Source organism: Quercus robur, chromosome 5 (genome assembly GCF_932294415.1).
Source record: "Quercus robur chromosome 5, dhQueRobu3.1, whole genome shotgun sequence".
NCBI lineage: Eukaryota > Viridiplantae > Streptophyta > Magnoliopsida > Fagales > Fagaceae > Quercus > Quercus robur.
This window is the reverse complement of record NC_065538.1, coordinates 2564677-2578161: the sequence shown is the minus strand read 5'-3', so window position 1 is coordinate 2578161 and position 13485 is coordinate 2564677. Positions and strand designations below refer to the sequence as shown.

Genomic DNA, 13485 nt, shown 5'->3' with positions numbered 1-13485 from the left:
CAGAGGATTAAAAAGTACAACAAATCCACACAACATATATTCTAAAAAATGGGAAAAATAATACATAACATAGCAAGAAGTAAATTGCAAACCTCACACCACATGAAAATTCAATTCAAGCTACGTAATTCAAACAAACCAACAAAAACAGAGCATGGATAACAGTACACTCTGTTTCAACTTTATGGATGTTTAATGATGTGAAGCCAACATAGTATATTGTAAAATTCACAGTAATAAATTATAAATCGTTGACATATAAAATATGTTGTTTCCTCCTAAAATCAGATGGTCGATTGCTGATTCACAATTACATCGTTGTGGCCATCATTGGCATTAGCAGAAGGTTGTGCAGTCCAAATGTTCCAAATCCCTCTGCATGTGCGTATCATTCTTTTGAGTTGGTCGACCACGCTGACGAGGGACCCAACGACATCAAGAATTAGTTCTAGAAATGACAAAACTTGAAATCTGAAAAAAAAAAAAAAAAATAGAATTGTTAGAATAACAGTAAAATTTACAGAGCATCAATAATGGGATATGGGGAGGAAAAAGTTGAAATACTTTCTCACCCATCATGTGCCATTGAAATTATCTGGTGAAGATCGTGTATTAACTGTTGTTAGAAAAACAGATTGTTAGAAAAAATTTACAGAGCGTCAATAATGGGTTGTGGAGAGGAAGAAGTTGAAACTCTCTCACCCATCATGATTCATCATTCATGTGCCATTGAGAGGATCTAATCTATTTTTTCAAAATTATTCTTGATGTGTTCTAAAAAAGAGTTATTTACAAACAAATTCCCAAAAAAAAAAAAAAAAAGGTAAAAAATAAATAAACATACAGCTACTACTAACATTATGTAACTAAATTAATTCCGCATTAAAAGATTTTTTTTTTTTTAAAGCAAAATATGTAAAATTCGTTTTACCATGTTTTATTTCTTTATGACTAAGAGGTCTCAAATGGTCAAAATGTAATTACCAAATACCCAGTAATAAGATGATTTAGTTGATCAATGATACCATTTATGACCAAAGTTCTTATCAATATATATTAAAATTGATTGATGAAACTTTCATAATATTGATGTGAATAAGAATCTTTTATCCCACCCGTCATATTCCATTTTTTACACTGTATCCATTTTCTTAGACCGAAAAAAAAATAAGTATATCATGTGTATGTGTATGAAACTTTTGTAATACTACTATTTAGAGTAAGTAGCACTCCCTTTAAGCTATTATAATTTTAAGCATCTTGACACAGGTTGCTAATGTTCATTTAATAAAAAGAGTAATGCCGAGGATATAATATTTTTCAACTGGTAATTGTTGATGTAATAGGTTATGATTAGAATAATATTATTTTCAATCAATTTTATTACTAATACCACTTTTTTTATACGCCAATACTACTTTTGTTATACAATAAGCCATATTAGGAGTTGTAAAATAAATCATGAAAAATGTTGTCCTTAGATTTATCATGCAAGTGATGCTAAGGTTACAATGAATTTTACTATATAATATTTATAAATTAATGTGTTATTAATCACATATATATATATATATATTTATATATAAACAAATATTATAAGGAAATGATTATTATTTGCATTTTCCCCCATCTCATTCCTCTCTCTCTCTCAGTAAATCTTGATAAGAAATCCTATATAATCTCTAATAATTCAACTTTGTTAGGTAAACGTGATAGTGAAAGAAAAAAACTATCACTTATTTCTAGTTTTCTTTTCCCACTATTGTTTTCTTTTGTTATATATTAAGCTAACCCATCATGAGGGCATTGCTTCTTCATGCTTTATTTCTTTCTAGTTCCTAGCCGTTTATTTATGGCTAAGACTAAAATATGTAAAAAGTATTTTCCTTTACTATATTTTTTTTTGAGAATTTTTTTCCTTTACTATTGTTTTTATTTTTATGATTGTATTGGTTATTAATTGATTGGAATAGTGTTTGGATTATATTTTGGGGAAAAAAATTATTCGTACTTTTAATTTAGTTAAATGGCCCTAAAAAAATTTACTAGTTAGGTTAAAATGTTGGTCGGCCCATTAAATCCAGACATCTTCAACTCTCATCTACCAGAGATGTTAATTTTGGACTAATTGTGTTTAGTTCAATTAAATGGTTTGGACGGTGGAGTCTTTGGACTTGAAGCTTACATTATACCCAAATCTGGCTTTTGGAAAGTACTCTATTGTACCACATAGGAGATAAGACATCTTTTTCAAAGAAAAAAAAAAGGTAGGACACAAGGGAAAAATAGCTCAAATGGACAAGGCAAACTTATCCAAAAAAGACAATGGTTATTTGGTTTGTTAGGGAAACCAAAATATGAAAACCTAGTTCCAGATCTTACAAAAGAGCAACTAGATATGCGTCAATCATAATCTCTGATTGGCAGTTAGGAAAACAACTAAGAATCATTTTCCAAAATGGAGGATGAAAAAGAGTGACCTATCTAGAATGATTGGGGGCTTCTATAAAAATCCATTCAAATCCACATCTTTTTGTTTATGGCCCAAAATGGAAGATTTGGTTATGGAGGCCCAAAACATTTTCCCAAACGTTTTTTTTTTTCTTTTTTTTTTTTTTTTTTGGATAAAACCAGATCCACACCATTATTCATAAACTCTAACTAGTATAAGAAGAAAAAGAAAACAGAGCATGACTTGTAATAAAACAATCGGAAAGCCATACCGATCAAATTTTCATAACCACAGGAAAATTCAAACATCCCAAACTGGCCAGCAGAAAGAGAAAGGCCTGGATTCACACTATTATTCAAAAACCTCAGCAAGTTTGGAGAAAAAGGAAAAACAGGGCGTGACTTGAACGAAAACAATCGCTAAAACAAACATTTCAAATTTTCCTAAGTTCTCAAAAAGTATTGGACTAAAATCACTTTATTCATAGAACATTACAAACCACAATAGATCCACACATTATAGATTCTGCAAAATGAAAAAAGAAAATGCAAACCTCAAACAAACCAAAAAAAAACAGAGCATGAAGCAATGCACACTTTGTTTCAACTTATTTATATTGCAAGCTCGAAGTTATGTAAAATTAAAATCCACATAGTAGGTATTAACATAGCAGTGTTGTAAATTAAAAACCTGGAAAGCGCGAGGAGGAGTGTGATGATGAGAATGGCCAGGCCAAGAACTATTTGAGCACCAGGAGAAAATTAATTGTATGAGATGCTTTAACCATATATTATGAAAATTATATCTCAAAATATATATATATATATATATATATATATTATGAAAATTAATTGTATGAAATGCTTTAACCATATATTATGAAGGTATTCAGGTATATATATTAAGGGATTCAGGTATATATATTCATTATCTAAGGAGCATTAAATGTCACTATCAGAATCAAGGTCAGTAAATGCCTCAAGGGAAGACTCAAGGGAAGAAGTCACTGTCAGAATGCCACAAGGCAAATTAATTGTATGAAATGATTTAACCATTATGAAGGGGAAGACAGGTAGAATCAAGGTCAGTCAAGGGAAGCAAATTAATTGTTCAGGTAGAATCAAGGTCGGTAAATGCCTCAAGAAGTCATTATCAGTCACTATCAGAACTCAAGAAGTCACTATCAGAATCAATGGGGCAGGAGTAAAGAGAAGGATTACTATTAAGGGATTCAGGAATATATAGTCATTCCTTTTGCTAACGGATTACTTACATTCAAAGAAGCCGGATTTGCATTTGGAATCGGTTAACTGTTAATGTTCGGGAACTACCAAATAAATACATTAATGACACAAGACTCATAGCCATATATTAACCATTCATCATTACTATTTCTATCCTATGTGGGACTTTGTCATTTAATTAACTAGGTAATTTACAGCAATAATTCCGAACCATTTAGCTTGCTTCTAGTTTATCTCCCTCAACAATAAAAGAAAATGCAAATAATTATAATTGGCTTACCTCTCAAAATTATTCTTAATTTGTTTTTAAGAGACTTATGTTCAAAGAGTTCTAAGAATTCACAATATATATATATATATATATATATGTGTGTGTGTGTGTGTGTGTGTGTGTTAGTATACAACTCAATTAATATACTACATTAAAATATTAACTTTTATCATTTTCTCTTAAAGAAAATACGTAAAGTTCTTTTGACCATTGGAATAGAAGGATGTCTTTAATTCATTATTAATAGTCAGAAGATTTAATTTATTAATAGTATGATTTTATGACCCTAACTTCACCTCCACCTATATTGGTCTTGTGCCATGCTTAAATGTTATAGTGAACCGATCCCTAAAACTTCATAATAATTTTGTTTTAACAAAATTTTGTTGTGTTACTCACTTCACTTACACTAGTATTTAACGATAATAAAAAATTTTAAGAACACCTTGTTGAGGGACTATGTTTTATGTCCATATAACTAGGGAGAGAAGGATATTTTCAAATGCATTATCAAATAACAAACAGTTAGAAGATTTAGTTGATCTACAGTACGATTTATGAGCCAAATTTAGCTGCCTATATATTGGTCTGGTTATGTGCCATACTTAAACTGTATACTTAATAGATCTAAGTAATTTCATAGTATTTATGTATATATTTCAAATAAGAGATGAATATTTGAACACTAGACGTTTAAATCACTCAAAAGTGCCAGGCCAATCGACCTAAAGGGCATTGGCAATTTGGCGCAACCTTTTCATTTCAACATAGATTTTGTTGTTACACAATAAAATGTTTTGAAATACTTTAACACATGTCAAATGTCTTTAGCTCAATTTTTACTTCCAGATGTTGAAATTCCCCCTGCTTGTAATTATTGAATCATCCAATTTTTTTTTTTTTTGACACTAATTCTAACACATGTACACATATATGTACAAATATATAATTACACACGTTTTTATATAAAGATAGACCAAAATCCAGGCAAATACCACTGCTGAGGTTTATGCCAACCCATATGAAAGCATGTTATCTTGCCTATAAGTTAAACATTTGAGACAATTTCTTAGATTCTATACATTATATTTCTCATTTAAATTCAAAAAAATTGATTACGTTAAATGTAATTGTTTTAGGGGAAGTAACATAATTTTTATTGAATTGGTCATGCAATAATTTGTTTAATTTTAATTAAGAAACTTAAAGTACAAAGAATAAAAAATTGTACCTAAGTTTGTCATTATATATAAACAAATTCTAAAAAAAAGCACCAAATTAAATAAATATATAGATACTAGTAAAAATACACAATTAAATCAATATTGCATTAGAAATGATTAATTTTGATCATTTTCTAAAATAATCCTTGTTGGCTTACATGAAAAGATTTGAAAGTAGTCAAGCCCATCTTGTTGAGTGTAGTCCTTAGCCAAGAGTCTTGTTTTATATCTTTCTACAAACCCATTAGACCTATAATTTATTTTATAGACCCACTAAGAACACTATTATCAGGTTAGCATAACACACCAAACACCAAAAACTTCACACATTAAATGTTCAAAAATGCTAAAAAAAATTTATCATGGATAAACAGTACAACTCTATTATAGCATTATTATTGGTGGTGCTAAATAGCCATATTGCTATTTTTAGCACCACCAAATACAAAACTATGGCTACATTGGTGCACTGTAGCTCATATGTAAAAAATAATAATAATATTATAATACGTGTTCACACTTGAAAGTTATTAAAAAATTTATTTTTTCTCATTATTTTCCTGTTGCCTTCTTTGCTCTCAAAAAATCCTCTGCCTCCAACCATCATTGCCTTCACCGAGCTCTAGTTCCTCCCTTCTCATTGCCACTCAATCTCTCTACCCTTACTTTCTCCATTCCACATCGCCTTTCTCATCCTCATTCATTTTTTTCTCTCTTCCTCCACCTTGTTAGCTTGCCCAGCCATCGATTGAAGGCCTCGAAATGCTCTTCGCTGGAGTACTCTGCTTTGAGTTCAGCTCCGACTATGACTTCCATTCGCCCCCCCTCTCTCTCTGTTATTTTATTTTCTCTACCATGGATGTGGTGGGTCTGTGTTTGTGTTGCTGGGTGTGGTGGGTCTATGTTTGGCTGATTTAGGGTTGCTAGGTTTGTGTTTGTGTTGTGGGCCTTGTGGCTAGTTTGGGGTAGGGTTGCAGGCTTTTTGGTTCTTTTTCCGAGGGACGAACCCATGATTTTAAGCTTGTGGGGCCGAAGTATAAAGAAAAAAAAAACTCCAAATAGGCATCCATATAGTATTAACAAATTATAAAAACTCAAAATCGTTGTTTCTAGCTATATTAAGATGCAATCATTTACTAACAAAAACAAAAATAATTTTTTTTTTTAATACAAGCTGGCTAGGAATTTTTTTTTTTTTTTTTTGGTTGAAGTTAGAGCATTTACAGTGGTGGTGCTAAACATTTTAGCTTTTATCACCTCAAAAAGGTATTTTATCTATCTTACCACCTCAATTTACAATACACCCAATATCAAATGTTCTATTTTTTTTTTTATCACTTCATTCAAAATAATATAAACAAAAATTTCATTCTTTTTCTCTTTTTATACCATGAAAAAATGACGGAACATGCCAAAAGACCCAAAATATACGCACATGTGCGCGCAGATAAATATGATAGAAACTATGTAGTAATAACTCAAACAAAAGCATAAAAGGACACTTTGATTACAGTAAAGTCTGAAAAGAAAGCTCAAAAATATTACAGTAAAGTCTCAAAAAACGCAAAAACATTTCGTTTACTTGTTACACACATAATAAAGCTACCTGGAAGAACAAAGACTACATATTATGAAGGGTGGAGTTGGTGAAAGTGGCAGCATCAGCTTCAGCATCAGTGAGTGGGATATCGTTCTGGCCATAGTTAACATCAACAAGTGGGACTTCGTTCTGGTGGCCATTGGCAACAACAATAGGTTGTCTTGCAGTCCAAATGGACCAAATCCTTCGGCATAGGCGTATCAGTCGTAGAAGTAGAACAACAAACTTGACAAGGGACCCAACTACATCAACAATGAGTTCTAGGACTGACAGAACTTGCTGGAATCTGAAACAAAATGGAATTGTTTGAATAACAGTAAAATTTACAGAGGGTCAAGATTGAGTTATGGGGGAGGAAGAAGTTGAAATATTTCTCACCCATCATGTGCCATTGAGATTATCTGGTGAAGATCGCGTATTAACTGTTGGAGTAGAACAACAATGCTGACAAGGATCCCAACTGCTTCAGAAATGAGTTCTAGGACCAACTCAACTTGCTGAAATCTGAAACAAAAATAGATAGAAAAAAAATTTACAGAGCGCCAATAATGGCTTGTGGAGAGGAAGAAGTTGAAACTCTCTCACCCATCATGATTCATCTGCCATTGAGATTATCTAATCCATTTTTCAAAATTATTCTTGATGTGTTCTAAAAAGAGTTATTTATAAACAAATTCCAAAAAAAAAAAAAAAAGTCTTTATGACTAAGAGGTCTTATATGGTCAAAATGTAATTACCAAATACCCTGCAATCGAATGATTCAGTCGATCAATGATACCAATTATGACCAAAGCTGATTCCGATCAATTTATATTAAATTGATTAATGAAACTTTCATAATATTGATTTGAATGAGAATCTTTTATTCCACGCGTAACATTCTATTTTTTAAAACTAGTGTGCATTTTCCTAGACAAGGAAAAAAAAATCAGTATATCATGTGTATTTTTCCCCATTGATTCTTTTAAAGGTGAAAAATAAGGTGTGGTAGATTGTGATTGTTGAAATAGAAAGTGAACCAGTCAGATTTGGACATGATTATATTGATATGGGGCAACCTTTTCGTTCTAACAAAGATTTGTTGATCTACACAAGTATTAATGTAGTAAGTGGTTAAGAAGAAGTTTGATGCATATATTCTAACACTTATATAGGTATATGTCCACATAATTACACACTAGCTATGATTTTTAAGCAAATAATTTTTTTCTTTTTATTATTTTATAAAATAAAAATGAGGGGTATTCGAATGGAAGAGATTGGACACTACCACTAAACTAGAGGATTAATGACATGAAAATTATAATTTAGTGCAGAATACCCAACAAGATCAATGACAAGCAAATTATGATCTAGTACAGAGTACTCAGACTGTCAAATGCTGTTACATTATATAAATACCTTTCTCATTTTTTTATACCCAATCCTAGGCCAAATTCACTTCAAGCTCAACAACAATGGCCACAAGACTCTCAATCCAAGTAAACTTGTTCCCTTTACCCTTTTTTTTTTCTTTTTAATTAGTATGAATGTATTCAATCAAACAGAGAATAGTAAGAAGTTTACACAATATAAAACAAGCTGAATTTCTTAAAGAACCTCACACCTTTATCCTCTTATAACTGTAACAATGTCATACACTAATAAATATTTTTATTTGAGGCTTTAGATCTATGAGAACAATTTCTACCATGCTAGAGAGATCATAATAATGCTGCTAATCGTTACAATGGTAACACAGTAGCAAGGAGTAGTGTCGTATCCAATAAAAATGGATGTTGGGAGTTTGAAGAGTAATACAATTGTTAATTAAGTCTCATATTTATAAGAAGAAAGAGTAAGCAACACTCCCTTTAAGCTATTCTAATTTTAAGCATCTTGACACACATTGCTAATGTTCATGTAATAAAAAGAGTAATGTTGAGGATATAATATTTTTCAATTGGTAATGGTTGACGTAACTGGTTATGATTAGAATAATATTATTTTTATCCAACTTTATTACCAATACCATTTTTGTTATATACCAATACTACTTTTGTTATAAAATAAGCCATATAAGGAGTTTTGAAATAAATCACAAAAAATGTTGTCCTAAGATTTATTGTGCGAGTGATGTTAAGGTTACAATGAATTTACTATATAATATTTACAAATTAATGTGTTATTAATCACACACACACATATATATAAACAAATATTATAAGGAAATGATTATTATTTGCATTTTCCCCATCTCGTTCCTCTCTCTCAATTTGGCCTTAAGAGTCACTTACAGTAAATTCTGATGAGAAATCCTATATAATCTCTAATAATTCAATTTTGTTAGGTAAAATAGTGATAGTGAAATAAAAAAACTATCACTTGTTTCTAATTTTCTTTCCCAATAATGTTTTCTTTTGTTATTTATTAAGCTAACCCATCATGAGGGCATTGCTTCTTCATCCTTTATTTCTTTCTAGTTCCTAGCCGTTTATTTATGGCTGGCACTAAAATATGTAAAAAGTATTTTCCTTTACTATATTTTTTTGAGAAAAATATTTTCCTTAACTATGGTTTTTATTTTTATGATCATATTGGCAATTAATTGATTGGAATAGTGTTTGGATTATATTTTGGGGAAGAAAATTATTCGTACTTTTAATTTAGCTAAATGGCCCATAACAAATTTACGAGTTGGGTTAAAATGTTGGCCAACCGATTAAATCCAGACATTTTCAACTCTCATCCACCAAAATATGAAAATCCAATTCCAGATCATTCAAAAGAGCAATTAGATATGCATCAATCATAATCTCTAATTGGCGATTAGGAAAACAACTAAGAACCATTTTCCAAAATAGAGGATGAAAGAGAGTGTCCTATCCAGGTTGATTTGAGCCTTCTATAAAAATCCATCCAAATCCACATCTTTTTGTTTAAGAGCCCAAAATGGAAGATTTGGTTGTGGAGGCCCAAAACATTTTCCCAAACCGGCCAGCAGAAAGAAAAAGGCCCAGATCCACACTATTTTTTTTTTTTTTTTTTGAAAAAACCAGATCCACACCATTATTCATAAACTCTAACTAGTATAAGAAGAAAAAGAAAAACAGAGCATCTATGGCTTGCACTAAAACAATCAGAAAGCCAAACAGCTCGAATTTTCTTAACCACAGGAAAATTCAAAATTCCCAAGCTGGCCAGCAGAAAGAGAAAGGCCTGGATCCACACTATTATTCATTAATCTCAGCAAGTTTGGAGAAAAAGGAAAAACAGGGCGTGACATGCACGAAAACAATTGCAAAAACAAACAGTTCAAATTTTCCTAAGCCCTCAAAAAGTATTGGACTAAAATCACTTTATTCATAGAAAATTACAAACTACAATAGATCTACACAATATAGATTCTGCAAAATGGAAAAAGAAAATGCAAACCTCATACCTCGGACAATTCGAGTTACGCAATTCAAACAAAGCAATAAAAACAGAGCATGAATCAGTGCACACTCTGTTTCAACTTATTTATATTGGAAGCTGCGTGTTATGTAAAAGTAAAATCCACATAGTAGGTATTAACATAGCAGTGTTGTTAGTTACGAACCTGGGAAGTGCGAGAAGGAGTGTGATGATGAGAATGACCAGGCCAAGAACTATTTGAGCAGCAAGTTTGAGGTCTGAATTAAGCTCGTTCCCTGTAGTAACAAAGAGAAAATTAATTGTATGAAATACTGAAACCAACAAAAGTAAAAATTATTAAAAAGATACATTCAGGTATAAATATTTATTCTCACCCATTTGGAGGAGTAGAGGAAGCTGAGTTTTGGTTCTGGGAAGCAGAAGAGCTTCCTTTGGTATTTTACAGAACAATAGTGGGAGCTCCACGTTTTTGGAGGAGTAGAGGAAGCTGATTTTTGGTTCTGGGAAGCAGAAGAGCTTCCTTCGTATTTTATAGAACAATAGTGGGAGCCGCTATTTGTCTTCATTTGTGCTATTTTCTTTTCATGGGTCCGGCTCCCCTCCCGTTTGGAATCCTCCTGTTCCTCCCGTTTTTATCTAGATGAGTGACACATGGCAAATGACACATCCAAAGGTCCCATGTCAACTATGATTTTCCCTCAACTTTTTGGGGTCTTCCTTTTTTGGAAATGACTACTCTAACCTTCCACTACATTAGGAGATTCTAACCTTCCACTACATTAGGAAATTTGGAAATGACTACTCTAACCTTCCACTTTATTGAAGAACCGACATTGGTTGTCAAAGGGGCCGGATTCGCATTCGGAATTGGTTAACCGTTAATGTTCGGAAACTACCAAATAAATACGCTATTGTCACAAGACTCACAACCATATATTAACCATTCATCCTTACTATTTCTATCCTATGTGGGACTTTGTCATTTAATTAACAAGGTAATTTACAGCAATAATTCTGAACCATTTAGCTTGCTTCTAGTTTATCTCTCTCAACAACAAAAGAAAAAACACAAATAATTATAATTGTTTACCTCTCAAAATTATTCTTAATTTGTTTTTAAGAGATTTATGTTCAACAAATTCTAAGAATTCAAAATAAATTTTTTTATTTATATATATTAGTATACAACTTAATTAATACTACATTAAAATATTAACTTTTATCATTTTCTCTAAAAGAAAATACGTAAAATTCGTTTCACTATAGCAACAGAAGGATGTCTCTAATGCATTATTAATAGTTAGAAGATTTCATCAACAGTACGATTTTATGACCCTTCACCTCCACCTATAGTGGTCTTGCGCCATGCTTAAATGTTATATTGAACCGATCCCTATAACTTCATGATAATTTTGTTGTAACAAAATTTTGTTGTGTTACTCACTTACACTAGTATTTAGCGATAATAAAATCTTTTAAGAACACCTTGTTGAGGGACTATGTTTTAAGTCCATATAACTATAGGAAGAGAATGATGTCTCAAATGCATTATCAAACAACAAACAGTTAGAAGATTTAGTTGATCTTCAGTACGATATTAGCCAAACTTAGCTACCTATATATTGGTCTGGTCATGTGCCATGCTTAAATTATATACTGAATAGATCTGAGTAATTTCATAGTATTTATGTATATATTTCAAATAAGAGATGAAGATTTGAGTACTGGACATTTGAAACACTCAAAAGTACCAAGCCAATTAACCTAAAGGTCATTGGTAATTTGGTGCAACCTTTTCATTTCAACATAGATTTTGTTGTTACACAATAAAATGTTTTGAAATACTTTAACACATGCTAAATGTCTTTAGCTCAATTATTACTTCCAAATGTTGAAATCCCCCTCACTTGTAATTATTGAATCATCCCAAAAAAAAAAAAAAAATTTGACACAATAATTCTAACATATGTATGTACAAATATATAATTACACACATTTTTTATATAAAGATAGACCAAAATCTAGGCAGATACCTTTGGTGAGGTTTATGCCAACCCTTTAGAAAGCATGTTATCTTGCCTATGACTAAAACATTTGAGACAAGTTCTTAGGTTCAATACATTATGTTTCTCATTTAAATTAAAAAAATTGGTTACATTAAATTTAATTGTTTTAGGGAAAGTAACATAATTTGTATTGTATTGGTCATGCAATAATTTGTTTAATTTTAATTAAGAAACCTAAAGTGCAACAAATAAAATTGTACCTAAGTTTGTTGTTATATATATACATATTCTAAAACAAAAAGCACCAAATTAAATAAATATATAGTTACTAGTAAAAATACACAATTAAATCAATATTGCATTAGAAATTATTAATTTTGATCATTTTCTAAAATAATCCTTGTTGGCTTACGTGAAAAGATTTGAAAGTAGTCAAGTCCATCCGGTTGAGTGTAGTCCTTAGCCAAGAGTCTTGCTTTATATATTTCTACAAACCCATTAGACCTATAATTTATATTATATACCCACTAAGAACACTAGCATTAGGTTAGCATAGCACACCAAACACCAAAAACCAAAAACTTCACACATCAAATGTTCAAAATGCTGAAAAATTTAGCATGGATGAACAATACAATTCTTTTTATTTTTTATTTTATATAAGATAGAATTCTACTCTAGCCTAATTTAAGTATATATGTGTGTAAAACTCCCTCTTGGAGACTTGAACCCCAACCCTACCCCCCACACCTCACAAGTACTTACACTAGTGGATTTTTTTCTTATTTTTTTATTCTCTTTTTCTCTCTTCTCTAACACATGTTTGTCTCTCTCTCTTTCCCTGGTATGTAGGGCCAGCTCAACAACTTTTGGGGCCTAAGGTGAAAACTTTAAGTGGGGCATTTTCTTATATGTAAATATTAACTAAATAAAATTTATTTTCATTATTATCTTTTTGTTGTATAATTTCATTATCTTCTAATTATTTTTTATAGATTTTTTGTTCATTTGTTATATTTTCATCCTAATTTTCTATTGTGTTTTTTTAATACTAGTAACAAATTTATCCATAGATCATTTTTGTGATTCAACTTATTTTTCAAGTTTTCTCTTTATTTTTAAAGATTTTTATATCCATATTTTAATAGATATTTATAATTGAGAAATACTTCTAAATAAATAAAACACGATTTACAATAAAAAAAATTACAATTTAACCAAAGTAAAATTTAAAGAATAGGACAATAGAATCCGATATATCAAAAACAAAATTGCAACTTTACTAAATGATGT

The 13485-nt window shown here is 30.8% G+C and overlaps 1 long non-coding RNA gene across 1 annotated transcript; it reads right to left on the bottom strand.

The window, feature by feature from the left end:
• Positions 1-7198: 7198 nt before the first annotated feature.
• Positions 7199-10608, bottom strand: LOC126728988 (uncharacterized). Its single transcript, XR_007656445.1, has 3 exons — positions 10561-10608; positions 10371-10461; positions 7199-7294 (listed from the first exon to the last, which is right to left on the bottom strand). It is a non-coding gene; the product is annotated as an uncharacterized LOC126728988 (long non-coding RNA).
• Positions 10609-13485: the final 2877 nt, after the last annotated feature.